The sequence below is a fragment of the Martes martes genome (assembly GCF_963455335.1).
Source record: "Martes martes genome assembly, chromosome: 3".
In the NCBI taxonomy this organism is placed as follows: Eukaryota; Metazoa; Chordata; class Mammalia; order Carnivora; family Mustelidae; genus Martes; species Martes martes.
Window position 1 is genome coordinate 177,172,008 of NC_137890.1, and position 18,932 is coordinate 177,190,939.

Genomic DNA, 18,932 nt, shown 5'->3' on the forward strand with positions numbered 1-18,932 from the left:
CATTCCAGGATGCTTTCCCTAGCTTACAGTTTCTCTGTACATGTGCTTACCACCAAAATGCTCAGTACTTAATATATAAAGAAGTTTCTTGGGACACCTGGGTGGCTCAGTTGTTAAGTGTCTGTCTTCGGTTCAGGTCATGATCCCAGGGTCCTGGGAACAAGCCCCACATCAGGCTCCCTGCCTGGTGGGAGGCCTGCTTCTCCTTCTCCCACTCCCCCTGCTTGTGTTCCCTCTCTTGCTGTGTCTCTCTGTCAAATAAATAAAATCTTTTTTAAAAAGTTTCTTAAAATTTCCATTGCTATCTACTTATTCTCTAGAGGGACTAGTTCACATTTGCCAGTAATTTAAGGAGTAGCTATGGAAACATGAGCTCACTGGCACCTTATTTCTAATTTATTTGGTGACCAAGTGTAGTACAACTTACCAGTTCATGTCCTGGCACTGGCTGGGCCACACCATAATCTAGCTCTGATGACGTTGGACTCTGATGTTTGGGTTCATAGTCCCTGATAGTCACAGAAGGGAACTCTCAGGATATCTTTCCATTTTATATTGTGCCAGCTATGGTTTGGGACAGCATAATCAGAAAACAATATTCATATCTTCCCCTTTCATCACTTTCTTTGGGAGAAAGGAGACGGAACACCTATCCGAGCACATGGTACCAAAGCCTTGCCAACTGGTGAAGTCACGTGTGTGAAGCCTCCCAAGCTTAGAGTGCAGGGTTCAATAAGGACAACTTGTTGAGCAGGTATAACAGGTACCAAGACAGACTGAGATCTGCCTTTTCCTCTAAACTAACTGCATCAATGGAAAATGATTTTTGTTATTTGATTAGAGCTTTAGGCTTAGGCAACTCTCATTGTGATAACTCAGGCTTTTTATAACTGTTTTCAGAGGAAGAGAGACAAAAAAAACAAGGGAGAACAACTCTGACCATGGTCTAAAGCCAGGCTTCTGTCACTAAGCAATAAAGAAAAAAGCTCAAGTAGCCCTTGCATAAGTGGGAATTTGCGGTTTCTAAAGCTGCCCATTCCCCAAACGACTAAAATATGTTATTGGCATTTGGCACTGTTTCCTATGTTTTGCTCTCCTTAAATTTCTCTTTAAAAGGGTTTGAGTTTAAAGGCAGAACCACCGAAAAATGCAATTTAATCATAGAACTGTGAAAGGCCGAGTTAACCCCAGGATGCCCTGTTTTGTTTTGTTAAACCAGAACTTTGTACCAGGCTTATTCCCAGGGGCTGCTAGGAAGTCTAAGGGGAGGCAGAAGGGAAGGAAAAGAGAGGCAGAGGAAAGAAAAGGACTAGGCCAGACCGGCCGTGGGATGGCATCACCATGCACCAAGGGCTTCCCACCATCACCAAGTGACTCCAGGATGTACACTGGAAAGAGAAGCAGGAGAAAGAGATAGGAAATTGAAGAGAGAGAACTCAGAGCCAAGGGCAAGAGTGGAAGGGCTCACTGGTGGCACAGTCTCCCATACCACAGGCCGTCCCAGGACAGAACACTAGACTTCCAATGGCTTCTTGGCCCCAATTCACTTTTTTAACAGTTGTGTTTTCCCCCAGATTATTAAAGTATACTCATGTCACAGAATCTGGAAGTACAGTTACTAGGGAGAAGGTAACCATCAGGCAGCGTGGCCGAGAGGTTCATGTCCCAGCCCTTGGCAGACCAGAGTTTGGGTCCCAGGTCCACTGCTCAGCATCCTCACATGCAGTGAGGGGAAATATGATCTCACAATGATATGAGAGTTAAATGAGATCACTTACCTAGTCAAGGTGAGCTACTGCTGCTGCTGCCACTAATTACTATTAGCCCACCAGCACAGTTAATAATTACATATACATCTGGCTAGTTCTTTTTTATGCATGTATTAGGTATAAAACATGGCTCATTCTTTACAGTATATAAATTTTAATCTTGCTTTAACTTATTAAATAATCTTCAGAGGCACTAACTCTTTTGTAGAAGAGTCCATTGCTGTAGTTTAATGCCTTTTCCTTTTTACTGGATATTTAGGGTTTCCAATTTTGTATTATAAATAATACTAGGATTATACTAGGATATACATCCTTGTATAAAATCATTTAGCTTCTGATTAAGATAAATTCAGAAGAGGAATTATTATGGTCAGGGTTTGAACTTTTTTAAAAGCTCTGGATATAGTTTACTAGATCAGTACCTGCCTACATGGGAAGTTCTCCCCTCAGCATTAGCCATTGTTATTTTATTTTTTTTTAAGGTTTATTTATTTTTGAGAAAGAGGGAAAGGGAGAAGCAGGCCCCCCACTGAGCAGGGATTTCCCCATGCAAGGCTCAATCCCAAGATCCCCAGGATCATGACCCAAGCCAAAGGCAGCCGCTTAACTAGCTAAGACGCATATAGGTTCCCCGGCCATTGTTATTTTACACACACAAATATACACACAGACACACGCCACATGTGCACCGATCTTTGATAATTTTAGAGGCCAAAAAAAGGTTCCTCATTGTTATTTGACTTTGCATATCCATTTTTTTATTATTACTTGGGAAGCTAAACATTTTTTGTATGTTTATTACTGAACTTTTTTTGTATGTTTATTACTACATTTTTAAAAATGATTACATTTTGGGATGCCAAAATGATGCCATTTTGGGTGGCTCAGTGGTTAAGCATATGCGTTCTGCTCAGGTCACGATCCCTGGGTCCTGGGATTGAGTCCTGCATCAGGCTCACTGCTCCGCAGGAAGCCTGCTTCTCCCTCTCCCACTGCCCCTGCTTGTGTTCCTTCTCTCGCTGTATGTCAAATAAATAAATAAAATCTTAAAAAAAAAGAATGATTACATCTTTTGTCCATTTGGGACAGGCTATTTTTTCAGTTTGTTTGCATGAGTTCCTTATACATTAGGTGCCATGTTTTTCCTAGTTTTGTTGTTTGCCCTTGGATTTTATATATGATGTTTTGATAAAAATAAGTTTTCAACTTTTATGAGTTCAGATCTGTCCACTTTCCCCTTTTGTGATGCTTTTCTGTGGTTTTAAATCCCGCAAAGCCTTTCAGAATCAGATAGATAAGAAAATGCAAATTATTATTTATTAAAATAATTTTGTACATTTAATAATTTAATGTTTCTGGGATTTATTTTTATTCATGCTATAAGTGAGGATATAAGGGTTTTTTCCCCCAAAAAAATGGTTAAGCAGTCATTTCAGCCCCTTTTTAAATAGTCTGTCCTTTGCATCCTGACTTCTGATACCATATTCTAAGTAATCTAATTACATGTGCGTCCTGGGGTCTGTTTCTGAGCAATCACTCCTATTTCCTCAGTAGCAAGTCTAATCGCCAGTATCAGTCATTTGAATTTTATGATATTTTCCTATCTAGTAGCACAAATATATCCTCATATTCTTGTTTTACAAAATTGTCTTACTTATGCCTGCCCTTTTGTCCTTCCAGATCAACTTTGGAATTAACTTGTCAACTCAATTTACTTTTTAAATTACTTTAATAATTGTACTGATTCCAAGTTGAATTTTTGTAGTTTTTCTTAACAGTGAGAATTTTTAGCTCCGGACTTGAAAAGAAACACATGTAGTTTAAATTTCTGTAAGATTAATCAACTAAAGAATTAACTTATTTTAAGGGCACCTGGGTGGCACCGTCAGTTAAGTGTCCAACCCTTGGTTTCTGCTCAGGTTGTGATCTCAGGGTTGTGAGATCAAGCCCCACACCAGGCTCCATGCTCAGCACGGAGTCTGCTCAAGAGCCCCTCTCTCTCTATCCCTCTGGCCCTCCCTCCCTAAAACAAACAAATATTTTCTTTAAAAAAAGAATTACCTTATTTTATCATCTTAAATACAAGTATGATTGAATGTTCCCAGCAAATGCTGCCAGAACTTGTCAGGAGACAGTTGCAGAAGCAGCCACTTCCTGTCAAGTTATGAGACTTTTACCGACTGCACATTAATATTCATTTTTGAGGTACAGAAGGGGCTGAACATGTACCAAATGTTCAAATGCTTCAGTATTTTTTATTCTACATAATCAACAAGAATGTTAGCTATTCCAATGACAGAATGCTTTTCAAGATCAGTTCAAAAATTGCCCAGTCTGGCCTTTCTGGCTGCCCACAGAATCCATTCTCCATTGTCCTCATGTTTGGAAAGCTGACTAGCTCATCCCTCAGGAATTGTACATGTCCCGGGAGTTCATGAGTCATATGTCCCCTGGAGGCTCTGCTAAAGTGTATGTGGTGTTTAACTGGCAGCAGCTCCTCTGCCCTCTAGGCTCATGCCATTAAACCACAACCTCATCTGGTCACAGACCTGCCATTCTGTTTGGGCAGAGTTGCCATTTAAATGTTTGGCCCTGGGGCCTGCAGCAGGAATATTCCAGAAATATTCCATTTCAGCTTTTAGGATGCAAAGGTTGAAGGCACTTGGAAAGGCCCAAAGTGGAAATGGAGCATTAACCTCCTTAACTGTTGACATCTGTGGAAGGCAGCAGAGCAAGATGGGGTCAAGTGGTAGCTAGAGTCAAAAATGCCCTAGAAACTAGGGGACATTTGGCCACATAGGAGAGCAGGACAAGGCCCTGAAATCGTACAGGCTGGAGTTCAGACTCCAGCTTTGGTGCACATTGGCTCTCTGACCACAAGACAAGACCCTGAATCTGTCTCCATTTACTTAACTGTAAAATGAGTAGCCTACTGCTTATTTTGGGCAGTTGCAGTAAGAACTGGAGGTAAATCTAGAAAACATCAAGAATTCATACATGATGATAGCAATAAATAGTAGTTATTAAGAGCAAAACTTTTTCAGGGAATGACGAGGTAAGTTGGCATTGTGAGAGCAGATGGATGCCCAGTAGATAAAAACTAGAAGCAAGTTTGGAAAGACAGGATGTACCTAGCTTGTGGGAAGACCTTGGAGGGCATGCTAAGGAGTTGAGAACTTATCTTGTAGGGGCTGAAGAAGTTTCAAGGGGTTTTCATTAAAGAAATACCAGTTGGGGGAGCCCAGGTGGCTCAGACAGTTAAGCGTCCAACTCTTGGTTTTGGCTCAGGTCATGATCTCAAGGTTGTGAGATGGAGCCCCATGTTGGGCCCCATGCTCAGTGGGGAGTCTGCTTAAAGATACTCTCCCTCTGCCTCTCCCCCCACTCATGTGTATGCGTGCACACGCACACACTCTCTCTCAAACCTTAAGAAAGAAGGAAGGAAGGAAGGAGAGAAAGACCTACAGACCAGCTCTAGAACATACTGAAGTACAGTGTTTACAACTGGGCTCTGGGAGTCCAGCTCCCTACTCTACACATCTAAACTGAGCGACCTTGGGCAAATGAGTTAAGCCTTTTAAGCCTCAGTTTTATTATCTACAAATTGGTAATGAGAAAAATATTGACCTTTTAAGGTTCTTGTATGTAATAATAATGATTTATTTAATGCTCACTGTGTGCCTGCAAATGTTCCAAGTGCTTGACTTGTATTAGCTTAAAGAAAAAAAATGAATTAAAAAGCTTCGGTGGGGACTGGCACAGATTTAACAGTCAGTCACTGCTGTGGGCGTGGTGCAACGACTGATACCATTTTTATCACTTGGTCAAATCTGTATGTTATGATGGCGTAGAGAATGGGTTGGCGTGGTTGGGGCTGGAGGCCAGGAGAGCAGGTAGGACAATAGTAGTTTCACATGTTTAAAAATTCAGTGAGTTGTACCTAAGATCTGTGCACTTTATCTTCTATATGTGATGCCTCAATTAAAATATAGGTAGGAGAGATAGCCTCTTCTCACAGTTGACCTAAGCTACTCTACAATTGCCTGGAGTTCCAATTAGCTGAGTGCTCGTCACTAAAAATAAAATAATAAATAAACTTTAAGAAATGAGAGAGACTGACAGGCAGAATGAGGCGAAATCCTTTTTCAGTTACCCATGCTCCTGGAGAACAGAAAGCCCAAGGAAAACCAAAACCTCTACAACTCATTCAAAACTATGACCTGCTTGTTTTCCCTCAGCTAGAGCTACCAGCTGTAGCAAATGACTATCGGAGAGTCGTCTCTCTTCTGGCCTAGTGGCATAGAGATGCTGGAAGGAAGAAAGCAGACTACTGGTGTGGAGAAGGAGGTTAGATGCTGGACCAGATCACAGATGGTCTGCCCTCATCCCTCTGAAAAATTGGCTCTTTACAGGCCTTCCTTTCTTAGGACCCATTTCCATTTAGATTTTGCCGCAACTCTGAACATGTCACACGTGGGCCTGCTATCCAAAAACGCTTTTCTCTTTGAGCCTGATCTTTGAATGTCGTCCTGTTGTAAAATCAGTTTTCATTTTTTTGTTTAAGGCCAAGTCTAAGGCAGGTTAGTCAGTTCATTGACTTTTGCTTGGATTGACACCAAACTACATGATAAAAATGTTCAAATTGGGTAACAGACTTGCCCTGCACAGTGCCCTGGGTGGTATGAAATTATTGCGACCTCTGAATGTCTGGGGAGTGGATAAAAAAATAGTATATCAATACTGTTTCTCCTTCTATTGACTACAAAAACACCATGTAAAACTATAAGAGTTTGGGGACCAGCCTGGTGATCAAGATCAAATTATGTGCCTCGGGGGAGGGAGCCCTGGGGTCAGGTCATTTCTGAGAGGGCAGGAAGGAAGAAGCAGAGCTGCAGAAGGGCACTGAAAACATTTAAGTGAGATTCGTCAAAAACGCAATATGCATCCTGATTGCTTACCTACTAACTCCCAGTTAGGTATTTAAGGAGATAAGATTAAATGTCTAGAATTCAGTGATAATTATGTAAACAAAAACCTGACCTTAAATTGCCTGGTATTAGATAGGGCTATTGACACTCCACATATCTTATAAGTCATTCTAATTGAATGGGGCAGTGTTACCTTCCAAAACCTAAAAACACCTGTAAGTCAGGGAACATTCTGATTAGACAAACAGGTCTCCTTAGATACAAGCTTTAAGTCTAATGCAGTCATGACAGTTTCCCTGATAGGCAGTTTTCAAGAACTTTTGTGAAAATGAACATATTATCGGAGACAAGTGAAAACACAGGCCATACAAAACCAAAAAAGGAAGGTGTTCTACATTTTTATAATCATGTATATGCATATGCAAATTTCCTTTTATGTTTCTAAAGCCATGCTTTATAGAGCTGTTACTGGTTTTTTTTTTTTACCAACTTAAACATTTACTATAAAATGTTAACTCACATGTGTTATTTAAACATCCAGAAACAGAATTTTTATCCATATATACATATTGAAAGTATGAAAAAGCTAGTTACTTACAAATTGAGGCCTTGGGGACAAGCAGAGCAGCCTCCAACACGTCCAGAATGGCTGGAGAGAGGAAAGCAGACTGACTTGAGGCTTTTATTGTGGTTGGGGGGTGGGCCTGGGAGAGGATTCCCATAGGAAGCAGAAGATTGGGTGGTTTGAATCTCCTGCAGGTGCTAAACCGAGAACACTTGGGCTGCCCATCAGCTTGCCCAGGTGTGTGGGGGCACAAGAAGAGGCAGGTGTTTGCAAAGCTGTTTGCAAACATCAAAATAACATTTAACTCTGTATTACAGACATCATCCACACAGTCACCAATTTGTTTTTCCTATGTTACCACCCAAATTTCTCTTCCCTCTCTACTATTATTACCCCTCTTTTACTTCTAAGAAGTTATCACCTTTGAATGTCTGTGATAGATTTCTTTCCTTTTTTATTGAGGTATAATTGGCATACGACATTATATCCATTTCAGGTATTCAACATGATTCGCTGTTGTTGTGTAGAGAAATGGTCACCACAGCATAAATCACCATACATTATCAATAAAATTTATTTTCTCGTGATGAGAAAAAAAATGTGATGATAAAAAAATGTGATGATAAAAAAAATTTTTTTCTTGTGATGAGAATTTTTAAGATCTACCCTCATAAGGCAACTTTCAAATATGCAATATAGTGTTAATTATGGTCATCATGCTGTACATTACACCCCCATGACTTAATTATTTTGTAACGGGATGTGTGTATCATTTGACTCTCTTCATCCATTTCATTTATCACCACTACCCACCTACCCACTGCCACCACACTGGGCAACTACCACCAGCCTGTTCTCTGTATCTGTGAGCTTGAGTTGGTTTGGGTTTGCCATGTTGTCACAAATGGCAAGATTTCATTCTTGTTTGTAGCTGAGTAATATTCCTCTGTGTATGTGTCACAGTTTCTGTATCCATTCACCGATTGGTGAACACTTAGACTGTTTCTGTATTTTGGCTATTGTAAATAATGCTGCAGTGATCATGGGAGTGCAGACATCTTTTCTTGTTAGTATTTTCACTTTCTTCAGATAAATACCCAGAAGTGGAATTGCTGGATCACATGGTGGGTCTGTTTTTAATTTTTTGAGGACCCTCCATACCATATTCCATAGTGGGAGTGTTAGGGCCGATTTAATGTTAAAACCTGTTTAACTATTAGGGCCTGCTTAGCTAGAGCGACTCCATATTGCCTAGGTAGCCATATTGTTGTTTACATCCACGGACTTCATTCCGGGAATAAACGCCCCAGTAGTTCCTGGTATGGTTCCGGGTATCCATGCCGGGAGTAAACACCTTAACAATAGAAGCCACGTACCTTGGGTCTGCGGTTATGCCCTATAAAACCAGCCTGTGGGATCAGGAGGGGGTCGCTCTCTTCGGAGGCGGCCCTGGCCGGTCAGTCTGACTTCTAATGTTTGGCATAGAATAAGGCTTTGCATAACTTCCATTTTGTCTCAGTCTCGTTCCTTTGATAACGGACCCCAACAGGAGCACCAAATTACATTCCCACCACCAGTGTACAAGGGTTCCCCCTTTTCACCAACACTTGTTATTTTTTGACTTTTCAGTAACAACCATTCTAAAAAATGCAATGTGGTAGCTCACTGTGGTTTGATTTATATTTCCCTGGTGATTGGTGATGTTGAGCACCTTTCATGTACTTGTTGACCATCTGTATGTCTTCTTTGGAAAAATGTCTATTTAGATCCTCTGCCCATTTTTCTTTTTTTTTTAACAAGCTTTAATTCACTTTGTTTTTCTTGTATAAAACCATGTGGTGGTGAGATGCCTGGGTGGTTCAGTTGGTTGAGCGTCTGACTCTGATTTAGGCTCAGGTCATAATCTCAGATTATGAGATTGAGCCTGGGATTGAGCCATTCATTGGGCTCCACCAGAAGTCTGTTTGAGATTCTCTTCCTCTGCCCTTCCCCCTGCGCATGTGCATGTGCTCTCCTCTCTCTCTCTCTCTCTCTCTCTCTGAAATCAATCAATCAGTCTTTAAAAAAAAACTATGTGATGCCTACAGCTGGAGCCTGGGTGTTCTGCACAGAGACTCAGGTGTGGGTCTCTACAAGATGGTCAGTGAATTCCTGATAGGGAGACTTGGTGAACACAGTCTCTTTCCAGAGGTCAGTGGCGAAAGCCCTATAGGTTTTGGAAATGGCATCAAAAGTAGCCTTGGCAGAGTTGCCCAGGGTGGCAGTGCAGCCCCTGGCCAAGGTGTACCTCTGCCCATTTTTTAATCAGATTTTTTTTTTTTTTTTTTTTTTGCTGTTGAGTTGTAGGAGTTCTTTATATACTTTGTACATTAAATATCTGATTTACAGATATTTTCTCCCATTCACTAGTTGTCCTTTTATTTTGCTGATGGTTTCCTTTTTTCTGTAGAAGCTTTTTAGTTTGATGTAGTCCCACTTATTTATTTTTGCTTTTGTGGCCATTGCTTTTAATATCAAATCCAAAAAAAAATCCTCACAAGATTGATGTCAGGGAGCTTTCACTTATGTTTTCTTCTAGGAATTTTATGGTTTCAGGTCTTATATTCAAATATTTAATCCATTTTGAGTTAACTTTTTGGCATTGTATAAGATAGTGGTCCAGTTTGATTCTTTTATATGTGCCTGTTCAGTTTTCCCGGCACTATGCATTGAAGAAACTGTCCTTTTCCCATTGTATATTCTTGGCTTCTTTGTTATAAATTAATTGACCATATACCTGTGGGTTTATTTCCAGGCTGTCTATTCTGTGCCATTGATCTGTGTATCTGTTTCATGCCAATACCATATGGATTTGATTACTCTAGCTTTGTAATATAGTTTGAAATCAGGGACCATGATACCTCCAGCTTTGTTCTTCTTTCTCAAGATTTGCCTTGGCTATCATATAAATCTTAGGATTGTTTTTTTCTATTTCTGTGAACAATGCTACTGAGATTTTGGTAGGAATATAACTGAATCTGTAGATTTCTTTGGGTAGTATGGACATTTTATCAATACTAATTCTTCCAATCTGTGAGCAGAGTATCTCCTTTATTTGTGTCTTCAGTTTCTTTCATCAGGGTCTTATAGTTTTCAGTGTGTAGTCTTTCATCTCTTTGGTTAAATTTATTCCTAGATATTTTATTCTTTTTTTTTTAAGATTTTATTTATTTATTTGAGAGTGAGAGAGAGAGAGCATGTGGGGGGGGGTGGTCAACAGGAGAAGCAGACTCCCCACTGAGCAGGGAGTCTGATGCAGTACTTGATCCAGGTCTCTTGAGGATCATGACATAAGCCGAAGGCAGTCGCCCGGCCAGCTGAGCTACCCAGTTGCCCCTGTTCTATTCTCTTTGATGCAGTTGTAAATGGGATTGTTTTCTTAATTTCCCTTTCTGATATTTCATTACAGATTTCTGTTTTTAAAGTCTGCTCTTCTCTCCCCCAACATACTACTCTGTAGAGGTAGCTTTCATTAACTATAGTTGGTCTGTCTTCTAGACATTTCTACACATTACAAATGTTAATTTTGAATTCAGTTTAATTTTTTATTTTTTTGCAAATGGGATCAAGCAATACTACCTTCCTGCATCTTGCCTTTCTCACTTAATAGTATCCTGTGGACTTCTAGGCACATGTGCACACTGAGTAGATAAAGGTTAACTGGCTACATAGTATAGAGTTATCTTAATTTTTTAAAAAAAGATTTATTTTATTTATTTTAGAGAAATAGAGAGAAAGCCCAAGCAGGGGAAGAGGCAGAGGGAGAGAAATCTCAAGCAGATTCCCCACTGAGCACAGGACACACTGAAGGACTCAACCTACAACCTCAAGATCAGGACCAGAGCCAAAATCAAGAGTCCGATCGATGCTCAATCAACTGAGCCACCCAGAGTTATCTTAACTTTTAACCAGTGCATTCTTTCTCTACTAGAACCAGTACTGCAGTAAACACCCTCATATATTTCTCTGAGCACTTGTGTAACTACATCTGTAGTGTAAATTAGTGAATAAGACACTGCCAGGTCAAAGGGTAGATGTGCTTTGTAGTTTGAGAAGTATTGCCACTTGCTTTCTGAAAAGGTGGAACCAATTCTTACTTCCATTCAGTATCTTGAGAGTACCTGTTTTCCTACATCTGCATTGTCTATATTATATATAATATATATTATAATATATATAATATATAGTATATATATTAATTGTCTATATCAACAGTTTTTTAATCCTAGCCAATCTGATAAAAAGTAACTGCACACTATTATTTAAATTTGTATGCTTTTCCACTGTAAGGTTGAACATCTTTTTTATGTTATTTGCCATTTGTAGTTTTTATAAATTGCCTATTTATTTCATTAACCTGTATTTAAATTATATTTTGGTGTTTTTCTTATTATTTTAAAAGAACTCTTTCTACATTAAGAAAATTGGCACTTTTTTGTAATGATGGGAACTATCCTTCCCAGTTTGTTATTGTCATGCCACTTTTTAAGTGGTGTTTTGTATTTTACTAATTTTTAAATTTTATCTATTCACATTTATCTCTTCTAGGGCTTCTAAGATTATAAAATATTTGCCCCATGTAAATATTTTTCTCACTTTTTTTCTAATATTTTTGTAGTTTTAAAATACTTTGAGAGCTTTCTTTTTATATTTAAATCTTCAATGTATCTGCAGCTATTTTTTTATGGAATGAGTTAGAGATTCAGTTTTACTTTTTCCACAATATCTAACCAGTTACCCCAGGATCATTTATTAAGTAACTTATCTTTCCCCACTTTTATTGTATAGTAAGTTCCCAGGTACATTCGAATCCGTATCCTGGGTATACAGATGTCCAGCATATGGACGCCACAAACACAGCAGATAATATTCTTGAAAAACAGGATGTATGAAATCATAATCAGTACTGTGCGGTGAGTGGTGGTTTACTGCTTGTTGACTCCTTGAGGCAAAAATGAGAAATTACCAGCCATCTTGAGACTATGGCACGCGAGCCAATAAAGAGCACCTCCTTCGGTTTATATGCAGGGTTGTTTTTCCTCACGCCAGTAACCCAGCGGCTTACTAGATCACAGCCTTCTAGCCAGAAACTCATTTTGGTTTCTCATTTAATCTTAGGCATTGCTGGTCTCATAAAAGCTGTTAAGTAATAATACTGGTGAGCACTTACATTGTGCTTTTAGTCCCTAAGTGCTATCTAAACTTTAACTAATTAAATGCATTGATGAAAGGAAGGGATTTGCAGACGTCTTCAGGAAAACTGATATCTGGTTGCACACCTGTGAGGGGATGATTCCTAAAAAGCATTAACTCCCTCTTTGAATGGCACTCAGCAAGCAGAGGAATAAAAAGCTGGTGACATTATTTCACTTCTTTTGAAAATTTCCTTGGCTATCTTCTAATTAGTCTGGTTAAACTCACCTTTTATCTATCTCCCCAGATATTCCTCTTCTACATTCCTGGGGGTATTCAGCAAGCTCCTTTTGATGTTTGCCCCGTTGGTTAATCACAAAATCATAGAATCTTCAAACTGAGAGGGATCCTTATTGATCCTGCAGTTTTGAATGACGTAGTGCCATCCCTTTATTCCGTGGATGAGGAGGCCGAGGCACAGAGAAGTGAAGTGACTGACAAAACGGGTTGTGCAGCTCACCAGCCCCAAGGCTGGGACTGAAGCCTAGACGCCTCACTCCCTCTCAGCCCTCCGTCCGCTCTGTCCTTGGTTCTTTCTGTGAGCATTTCAATTTGCCTTTACTATTTTTAATTTTTTTTTCTTTTCTTTCTGCCTTTTCTGACTCTCCTATCCTTCCATGATCAGGTGATTTTGCTTTTATTTCTCCTGGTGTCTCTGTATCCCTTCAAATGTGGAGTCTCTTGTTATTTTCTGGTAAGATGTTTTATAGTGGTCTCTCTGAAAAGCCATCCTTCTCTTATTTCTCCCACAGTACATGCATAGAGGGAGTTGTTTTGTTTTGCTTTGCTTTTTCCAGCTGTAGCTGCTTCTCCTTTTACGAAGTTGCTTCTCTAGTTTTGGTAAGTAGGCTAGGCTTTAAGTTGATATTAAGTCCATTTTTGTCACAGAACTTGGTGGCTGCTTTAACTGGTGATTTTCCCAGTAGTTTAACCATGAATAATGTAATATTTAAAATCACATTCCATATTCAGAAAACAACACAAGATGTGACCAAATACTGTTATACAAGGAGCAAATATGTTAGACCAAAAAATCTTCCTGTAAACCAGAGGCAGATCCAGTTCGGTTCAAATTTGTGGGTAGATGTCGATGCAGATGTAGACAGCGCATCTTGCCTCCAGGCCGGAACTGAATTCGTTTAGAAATCCTCTGTTTCGGGGCGCCTGGGTGGCTCAGTGGATTGGGCCGCTGTCTTCGGCTTGGGTCATGATCTCGGGGTCCTGGGATCGAGCCCCGCATCGGGCTCTCTGCTCGGCGGGGAGCCTGCTTCCCCCTCTATCTCTGCCTGACTCTCTGCCTATTTGTGGTCTCTCTCTGTCAAATAAATAAATAAAATCTTAAAAAAAAAAAAAAGAAAAAAGAAATCCTCTGTTTCTACATGGTGGGTCAGTAGGCACCCAGGGACCTCAGAATTCCCAGGCTGAACCAAACCCAGATGCTTCAGACTGACCTCGGATGCCTTTAGAAAGGCCCCTTCCTAGAGTAATGAAAGGTCCTTAAGGAAGGGGGATCTGAATCTGTCACCAACCAGCCGGGTGATCTCGTGCAGCTCACATCACCACAGGGCTGCAGTTTTTTCAGATATTAAGTAAGGAAGATGAGTTTAAAAGACCACTTAGGGATTCTCCTTATTACTATTTAGTGAGTCAGTAATATCTTAACTAGAGCCAAAATGAACATTAGAGACCTGCATATAATTTATTTCAGACATACAACTAAGTAACTCAATAGGGAAGCAAAATTCTGCTGACCGTACCATGAGAATTTTCTGGGACTATCTCAACTTAAAATTCTTTAATCTATTTTCCTCATAAATACATGTGTACCTCAGTCAGACCATGTGACCTGTCTTGGGGCTCACGACGCGTGGACCACATAATTGTACTCACCCTTTGCAGATGCTTCCACTGAAGTTCCTGAGCTAGTGGCCCTGGAGGCACGTTACCCGGTGCAGAAAAACTCTGTCCCAGCCCGTATATTTTTATGAATAAGAAATTTGTGTTCTTGGGTTCATCTTTGCCATTCACCTATTAAATGAAATTGAAATTATTTTTCTTTTATTCCCTGAGACTGTTTCCAGCAGGAGGCAGAATGCGATTTGATGGAAATGATGACCACTCACAAATCTACCCAATTACATCAACCAGATTAAATTGTCACATAGTTTACAAAGTCTAAGTAGAAATTGTCCCGTTTGGGAGAGGCTCAGATAAGAGCTAATTGGTAACCTCCTAATCCACCTGCAGTGAAGTGCTTGATTAGCCAAAGTTTCTGTCCTGTGAGAGGGGTGGGGAACAGCTGATCAGAGAAGTTTTGTTTATGCCCCAACCTCCAGCCCTGAGCCATCATAGGGACCTCAGGCACACCTGGGTGGCTCAGTCAGTTAAGAGCCCCAGTCTTGGTGTCAGCTCAGGTCATGATCAGGGTTGTGAGATCCAGCCCCGCGTTGGGCTCTGCATTCAGCAGCAGCAGAGAGTCTGTCCTCTCCCTATGCCGCTAGTCCACTCATGCTATCCCTGTCTCTCTTTAGAAAGAAAAAAAAAAAAAGGAGCTCAAAGACTAGTTTTGGGAAAATGGGGTTTTAACAAACTTTTTGAAACAGGAAAATATTACACTAGTTATTTCTTTTTCCCCCTTTTTAAGTAAGTTCTACGCCCAATGTGGGTGAACTCACAACCCCGAGATCCAGAGTCCCATGCTCTGTTGATTGAGCCAGCCAAGCGCCCCTAGTTATTTTCTATTTTTAAGAAAAATAATATGGTGGTATACTTTTTATTTTCTAATTTTAAGGACTTATGATTAAAATGGTAAAATTTAGAATTGAATGAAGATGAGTGTTAGGGTTTTCCAACCTGAGCAGAATCTACGGACTGTTTTTTCCTAGCTCTCCACAAACTCAGCTGACCGAGATCACAGACTTCATGGTGCCCACGTGTTAATGCTGAGAAATGGCACTCAAAGGAAAAATAGTGACCACAACCTTTCACGGTCCTCTGGCCGGGCATTTGCAAACTAAATTATATTTGAAATCATTTTACAGTGTGTAACAGTTTTGGTTCTTTCATTTCATCAAGCTTGCTTATTACTAGTGAGTGGCAGGTGGCTTTGCTTACCATGAATGGGGTCTTCTGGTAAGACTATTACGGGGGGGCCATTTGTCAAGTGCAACGGCCCTCTTCATCACAGTATTCCCAACAGTTGCCCAGAATCTCGATGTTACACGATGGCTGAGGAATGCTTGTATTGAACTGTTAGGTAACTTGACAAATAAGGGGAAAGGGGTGAGCCAATGCATAAAGAAATTCAATGAGAAAGAGTTTCTCCTTTTTTCTTGCCCAAGTTACTAGTGGTCTGTCCCTCTCCCCCCGTAGATTTTGAATGGTGTGGTGGTGCCAAGGGAGTGAAGGTAACGGACATAAAAGAATCATTTGTGCCCTTTTGCCAATCCCACAGATCTCTATTGGCCACAGACCTTGAACATGACACTGCAATTTCCTGGTGCCACACATGAGTAATAAGCAGCTGTTTCTGAAACTGTGGTTTGGAGAAGACAGCACTAGGTTATTTTTTAACTTAATTGTAATTTTTGATTGGTCTGCAAGAAAGTAAATCAAATAAAGTCTGTTGTCTTAGTCTGCAAGAAAGCCATAGGCCTCAAATTCCAATGCTGACCGTCTTGACCAGAATAGAAAGGGGGGAAAATGTGTGTATCCCTGAGCTGGAAGTTCAACCCGGCCGCTTCTGTGGGCTGCAGTCCCACAAGAAGGGTCAGCATAGTTGGTATATTGGTCAGCCAGCTGGAGGATGAAAAGTGACACTGGACGGCTCCTTGAGTTCTAGAATTACCTGAAATGATGCGTGCAAAGAATTTGTAGAAAGATTGCAAAAGTAAACAATAGCAAAATTAGGCAGAAGATTGCATCTTGATGTTGTTGCCTTTTGTCCTTATCCTTGCATGTGATGAGAGGACACATAATTCTGAATCACAGATGAAAGTGTATTCTTCGACTACCTGACCAGTAAAACACCTCTGAAATAATCACATATGCACACCCTCTAACTAAGTCAATCAGACTTAGTACCTTCCTTAGCACAAGAAATTAAACGTAATGGAAAACAGAAGCAAACTCATTTTCCCTATTTTGGGCATCTGCCTTTTCTCAACAGAGGGGGCAGTTCGGTAGGAAGGAGGCGAAGCAGAAGTGCAGGGGTTGGGAGATGTGGGAAGAGCTACAGATGTTTTCTGCTAATTACTTTGTCATGATTTTGTTCACGTAGACTGGCCACTTGGGCAAAGTAAGTGGAAGGATAAATAAACCTCATGTCAGTCTAGTTCCCCTTCACTCCTGCCATCCTGAAATGACCACCAGGTTAACTAAAACCACTCTCTTTGTTATGCTAAACATGGAATGGCCTTGTGACTTTTGACAGATTATTACAAAGTTATATTAACCTGTGCTAATTACAAGTAGGATAAGATTAAGAAGGACAGTTTCCCAGTGTTGCTAAGGTGTTCTTTTATATGAGTGATTCAGTTCAAGCTTGAGATGTGTTAAATGTCTCTCCCCAGCATTCTGCCTGGCAAAAATAAGTATGCCTGCCATATAAGCCCCATTCTCTTATTCATAGCAGTATTAAAGGGAATGGAACTGACCTCTTTACCTTAATTTCTACTGATCCCATCCAATCAGAAAGACACTTTGATGCCTTAAAAATGACATATAGGGTGCCTGGGTGGCTCAGTCGGTTAAGTATCTGTTGATTTTAGCTCAGGTCATGATCTCAGAGTTGTGAGGTCAGACTCTGTGCTGGGCACAGAAGTTGCTTGAGATTCTCTCTCTCCCTCTCCCTTGGCCTTTCCTCCCCCACTCCCTACTTGCACTCTCTCTTTCTAGTAAATAAATAAAGCCTTTAAAAATGACATATTTTAAAAAAGGCCTTTTTTCCTCCCCTCTGCTGTAAATCTCAAGTGTTTGAAAGAAGGAATGAATCTAAATCATAAAAGTTTCTGTTTAGATTAAGATAAACGAATCATAAGCAATTATTTATTAATCACTTGTTCTAAGTTAGACATTGTATCCAGTGCTTTCATTTTATTAGATCTGATCCATCCTCAACCCTGCAAGGTAGAGATTATCCTAATTTTTCTGTTGCGGAACTGAGGCTTGAAAAGGTTAAGTAACTTGCCAACGTCTCGTGGCTGGAAGGCGGATGAACGAGAATTTGTACTCAGATCAGCTTTGCCTTTTCCACTCTGCTGCTTCCCAGTACCCAGAGACAACTAAGTTCTGAGGCAGTATGGAAAACTCTGTAATGTCAGCCTCTCTGGGAGAAATGAATCAAACTACCACACACCAGAAAATACAGCCAAGCTGTCAAGAAGCAAAAACGACGATAGTCAGATTTAGTTTTGCTTTGTTTTTTTAAACAAGCTTTGGCCGGTTTTATTAAGGAAGCAGTTTTGTGGTTTACTTTGTCCTGATCAGTCCTGACTTGCTCTCAGTGATATCAGAATCCCCTGGATCAACTCTGATCTAAATACACAGTTCGTAGAACTTTTACCCTGCCGGGCCCTGTTGACGACGACAACGGCTGTTTCTCAAGGCAGTAACACTGCCTAGGCAGGAGCTCCAGTTGGGGTTTGACATAGAAGAGTTCTCATGTCTGACTTCTCTCAGGCTTTGCCCATTTTGGCCAACTTGCTGGCTTGTTGGACATTGGACTTTGTCCAACCCGTAGTCATTTTCCAGGTCCACTGGCGACCTGGCAGCTCTTTTCTACTTTGTTCTCAGTTGGAACCTGAAGGTAGTAGCTCCTCAGGCTTTGGTCTTCTTTGAGGCCACCATGTTTGTGATGTTTATGGAATATGTCCCTAACCTCAAGCCCCCACCAAGATGGCTAGGAATTGGGAGTGAAAGCTACAAGACTCTCGGAGGCAGGAAGAGGTGGTGGAGGCAGGACACTTGATTTCTTTTTAAGCAATTATCCAGAACAAAGATATACCTGACTTTTATTTTTTAAAGAATATGGTCACTTTTTAAAAGATTTTATTTATTTATTTATTTATTTATTTATTTATTTATTGGGGGGGGCACACAGGAGAGGGGAGTAAAGGGCAGAGGGAGAAGCAGAGTCCCTGCTGAGTAGGGAGCCCGATACGGGGCTTGAGCCAGGAACTCCAGGATCCTGACCTAAGCTGAAGGTAGAGGTTTAACCGGATGAGCTACCCAGGTACCCCTATAATGTCTAGTTTTTAAAAAGAACGCTAGGAGATTTCACACCTAGCACTTGACTTCTCTTAGTGATGAAACCTCTAGACCAGAAGCCAGAAGAGCATTTCTGTTTCCAGTGCTGTTAGCAGTTATATTCAAGGACAGGCTCTAAACCTCCTAAATTTATCTGTACCTCTGGAAAATTGTAAGTATGAAGTTTTCTTT

The 18,932-nt window shown here is 40.5% G+C and overlaps 1 protein-coding gene and 1 long non-coding RNA gene across 2 annotated transcripts in view; one reads left to right on the forward strand and one right to left on the reverse strand.

Annotated features, from left to right (window-relative positions):
* PLEKHM3 (pleckstrin homology domain containing M3) overlaps window positions 1-18,932 on the forward strand; it is a gene marked incomplete at its 5' end in the record, with an annotated part of 151,861 nt that overhangs the window by 102,608 nt on the left and 30,321 nt on the right. The window lies entirely within an intron of this gene.
* The window catches only part of LOC308339360, a 61,209-nt gene that overhangs the window by 13,311 nt on the left and 28,966 nt on the right, over window positions 1-18,932 (reverse strand). Inside the window, exon 2 of the long non-coding RNA XR_013966501.1 lies at window positions 7,296-7,346. This is a non-coding gene — a long non-coding RNA (uncharacterized lncRNA). The remainder of the gene's footprint in view (window positions 1-7,295; window positions 7,347-18,932) is intronic.